The sequence below is a fragment of the Pteropus medius genome, unplaced genomic scaffold, assembly GCF_902729225.1.
Source record: "Pteropus medius unplaced genomic scaffold, Ma_sr-lr_union100, whole genome shotgun sequence".
Classification (NCBI taxonomy): Eukaryota; Metazoa; Chordata; class Mammalia; order Chiroptera; family Pteropodidae; genus Pteropus; species Pteropus medius.
Genome location: NW_024347867.1, coordinates 2,855,402 through 2,860,182, shown reverse-complemented (window position 1 = coordinate 2,860,182; position 4,781 = coordinate 2,855,402). Strand labels below are relative to the sequence as shown.

Genomic DNA, 4,781 nt, shown 5'->3' with positions numbered 1-4,781 from the left:
TTTCTGCTCTGGTGAGCCATGACTCCCTGTATTCACTGTCTGTTTCTCCAGTCTTGGGAGCAGAGGTTTGTCATGTATCCTCTCCTCTCTTACAGATCTAAGAAGAGTTGTTGATTTTCAGTCTGTTCAGCTTTTTACTTATTGTTGAGACTGATTGGTGACTTCCAAGCTCCTTACATGCAGAACCAGAAACTGGAAGTTTGGTCTTAGCTAAAAACTCTTTAATTTTAAAAAAGATTACAGGCTTATAGAAAGGTTGCAAAAACACTTCAAAGTAGTCCCAAATACCCTTTATACAGATCCGCAGATATGAACTTTCTTTCACATTTGTTTCTTCTAGCTATCTACCTAATTTTTAAGTGCTTGAGACAGAGTATATATTTCCTAAAAACAAAACACGGTCTTACATAAACAAAAAACAGTGATCAAAATCAGGAATTTAGCATAGATACAAAACTATTAACCTACCTACAGACTTTTTTCAACTTTTGCCAATTGTTCTCTAATGCCCTTTACAGCAAAAGAAAAACATCTTTCTGGGCCAGGATCTAATTCAGGATCACACACTGTGTTAGTTGCAGTGTCTTCTCTTTAGTGTGCTTTAATGGGCAACAGTTTTTCAGTCTTTCTTTGTCTTTCATTACTTTGATATTTTTGAAGTGTATAGGTCGGTTATTTTGTAGAATGTTGCTCAATTTGGGTCTGCCTGATTTTTCCTCTTCATCAGGATTCCCCAGGTCATGCAATTTGAGCATAAACATCACAGAGGAAGTTGTGTTCTTCCCAGTTCATCATATCTGAAAGCATATGAGGTCGATTTGTGTTATTACTGGTGATGTTTAATCACTTGCTGAAAGTTGACTTTGCCAGGTTTTCATTGTAAAGTTCCTAATTTTCCCTTTGTAACTAATAAGAATATTGTGGGGAGACACTTTGAGACTATATTATTATCCTGTTTGTCTTTATATGTCCTACCACTGGTTTTAACATCTATTGATTCTTGCCTAAACAAGTATTACCATGGTGATTGCCAAATGATTATCTTAGAATTTCATCATTTCTTCTATCTTTATTAACAGAAATTTTACTGTATGGAAAAACTTTGCCTTCTCTCTTATTATTTATTTATTTGTATCACTATGGTCTCTTATTTTATTCAGTAAGTTATAATCTATATCTATCAATATTTTGATTGGTCCAAATGTGTCCAGGGAGAGCCCCCTCCAGCAGGTTTCTGTGTCTTTTCCATAGTTTTTATAAAATTTTTTGTGTGCACGTTCTTACTTTCTGGCACAATAAGCTCTGGCATTATGCGTTAAATGAAATTAAAATATTTCCTAAGCTTATAAGTATTTATTGAATTCCAACTAATTGAACTTAAAACACTAAATAAAATGGTCACACTTGTTGAGTTCTCCCCAAGCCTTTTTGTGTTTATTGGTTATTCCTATAAGGAAAGTTTGAGGACTGGTTTATTAGTGTCCTTTTCATTTTCAGGTGCAGATACTCATGGTCAGCTAGCTATTGGCTCTTTGGTTTCTGTTATTGTGTGTTTAAAGAATGTGAGGTCTTCCATTCTGTGCTTATTCAGCTAAGATAATGTAGTTTAAATTGGAATTTAAGTTGTCTGTGTCTGAAAAACTGAAATGGTTGAAGAAATTCTTACCTTCTATACATTGGTTTTAATACAAATGAGATATATAACCAAAATTCAATACTCATTCATAAACTTCATGGTAAGAATTAAACATGAGACTAGTTCCAGAACTTGTACTGGTAACCATTTTGCTATGGGAGTAATTTAGTTCTGGTGGTTCAGGAGGAAGATACTGTGTAATTCCTAGATCGTCACATATGGTGTCAATATGGCAGGGATGATAACCCTCTTTGAATATCTTAAGAACCCCAGCTTGCTTTGCCTGGAATGTGTTCTTCCTTTAGCTACCAATGTTTGCTTCCATTGCTCAAGTCCCAGAACTTCTCCTCAAATATGTTTTTCTTCTCTGTCTATGCTTTAGCGAATAGATGAGAATTAGCCAGAAGAGCTTGTTAAAATGCTGATTTCCAGGCCTCCTGGGATTTTAAATGAATATATCCATGATGTGTCTTAAGAATCTATAGTATAAAAATGACCCAATGAGATTCATAGGCAGAGATCTGAAATATGAGGAATACTGCCTGAGTGATAAGGCACCCATGTCCCATCTCAGGCTCACAGGGACGGTAAGAATTTGGGGTTTGTGTGGGTTAGAGGTGAGAGAAGGCATATGTAGCATCGTTTGCTTCTACATATCCATGTCAAATGGTATTAATGATTGATTGATGTCTTATTCATTTTTCCTCATTAATAGTATGGCAGGACAGTTGATCAGGTATTACTTTGTGTTTTGCTGTAGTGTTTTTCCTTCCCCTATTCTGATTAAATAGCCAGCTCTTCTGTGATCCCTAGTCTTGGGGCACTTGAAGGACTGTCATAGAAGATGCTCACAATCTTTAAATTCACTGAACAGAGTTTTGATGTGTCCTTGAAGAGGGATGGCAAGAGATGACCATCTGATGGCAATGAGTGAACAGAGGGAAAGAGGGAAAGATTCTCCAGCCTAGAAGAGTGACAGCAAGTTGGCCCTGCTCCCTGGTGGGAATATTTTCATGGGCATCCCAGGTAAGTGGGAGCCTGTCTCAGTAATCAGACCTGGGCCCTACTTGGCTCTAAGCATGGCAGGAAAATGCGCATTCACGTGATCATTCTGACTAGCACAAGAAGCTAGCTATCTATGGTGACCCTAACAGTCAGAAGATTAGAGAGATTTTTCACCATATGCCAGGCACTGTTTTAGGCACTGAATACACTTGGGTGAACAAAACAACAATCCTACCATTGTGAACTTGATGTTCTAGTGTCAGATTCTGGTGTAGAGAGTGCCAGGAGACTCCAAACATGATAAACTTGAATTTTCTAACAGCCTAGGGGGATGGAGATTTGAGTTGGTTAAAAAAATAAAGAAATGCTCTATTTCTTGCATACTTGGGTCTGTGCTAGCAAATTCTTGCCTGCTAGAATAGTAATAGCCATTCTATTTATTGCATGCCTAATATGTCCCAGACACTGGAATAGATGTTTTATCTTATTTTCTTTGATACTCTTAAGAACTCTGTTGAGTCATTTTCTTAATGTAGGACCCATTCTCAACCTGTCCATCTAAAAATGCGTCAATGGGTAGTGTGCCAATCCTCCCAACTTTAGCTGTATTTTTTAACAGATTAATTAATTAATTAATTAATAGGATACATCTTGTGTGCTTCCCCTCAACCCTTCCCCAGGTCCTTTTCTTCTGCCAAGTCTTACACTCAGGTGTTTCCCCCAAGGTTCTGTCTTTGGCCCTTTTCTCTTTTCATACCACTCTCTTTCTGATTGAGGGTAATCTTTCCATGGCTTACATGCAAATAAGAACTCCCTTAGCTACCTTAGCTTCTGACTGGATGTCCAACAAGAACTTCATATTCAACATGTTAATACTGGAGCTCATTTTATTCCCAAATCTGCTCCTTCTTCCATAGTCCTTATTTCAGTGAACAGACCATGCTGGCATCCATCTAGGCATGTAAGTCAGAAATCTGGGAGTCATTTCAACTCCTCCCTGTTCCTTACATATCATATATTATGAGTTATTACCATAAAATCTTTTCTGACTCTTACTTTCCACTCCCATTATCATAATCTTTGTTTAAACTCTTACCATCTTCTGCTTGAACTCTTGCTAAAGTCTTTTAACTGGCCTGCACATTTCTCTGTTCTCCAGATTAGTGTTGCTCAGATCTTTTAAAATGAAAACTTGGTCATTTAACTTCTCACATTAGAAAACTCTGCTGTTTCTCCATTGTTTAAATTACAGTATAAATCCAATTCACTTGGTATGGCGCACACATTCTTCCCTGTACTCCTACTTGGGCAGGCTGAGTCCTAGCAGCCACGATTGTTATGGATCATGCCGTTTTAGCTCTCTTGGGTTGCTCATGTTATTACCACTCCTACAATGACATCATCATTTACTCACCTCAAACAATACCTCCTTTCTTAAGCTTTTCCTCCCATTCCCCCATCTTCCAGCACTGACAATTTCCTTTAAAAAAAAAAAACTCATATGTATTTTTCATAGCACAGTATTTTGATGACACTCAACGGCCGACATGTCTGCTAGGCTAATCTCTTGAGGGCATAGAGTATATGTGAATCCAAGTGCTTAGCACTGTACTTGGCATTTGATTAACTATTCATACAGCTCGGTGAGTGCCCATTGACCTGGCTCAATTATTATCTACACTCTCTTTCACTCTCAAAAGTGTCTTTGGCAGATAAATTATAAATTGTAACCCTTCACATAGTATATGGTTAGTAAATGTTTGAATGAATGAACGAACCTTAGTTTTCCTTAATTAGCCCCACATCTGAGCACTGATGACTATACAATATATGTAGTGAGAATTAAAAAAAAAAAACCATTGTTGACACTCCTTTTCACTCCTTCCCGCCCTCCTGCCCGATATATTGTTTCTCTGTTATATTGGGCAGAATTAATAAAAACCAGATAGCCCCTGCAGTGAGGGAGGCTAATATAATAAAATAAAATAACAACAACAAACAATACCAATCTAAATTACTGCTGCCGTATTGCCCCAGCCATATACACTGTATTAGAAAATCGATTGTTTATTCAAATGTAAGTGCGATTCTGTTATGTTTGCAATGCTATTTATTTGGTGGACCAATAGAAATCCAGCAT

General features: G+C 37.3%; 1 long non-coding RNA gene across 1 annotated transcript; it reads right to left on the bottom strand.

Moving 5' to 3' along the window:
• Nucleotides 1-204: 204 nt before the first annotated feature.
• LOC120615778 (uncharacterized) lies at nucleotides 205-4,123 on the bottom strand. Its single transcript, XR_005656358.1, has 3 exons — nucleotides 4,056-4,123; nucleotides 2,877-2,964; nucleotides 205-797 (listed from the first exon to the last, which is right to left on the bottom strand). It is a non-coding gene; the product is annotated as an uncharacterized LOC120615778 (long non-coding RNA).
• Between the last annotated feature and the right edge of the window lie 658 nt (nucleotides 4,124-4,781).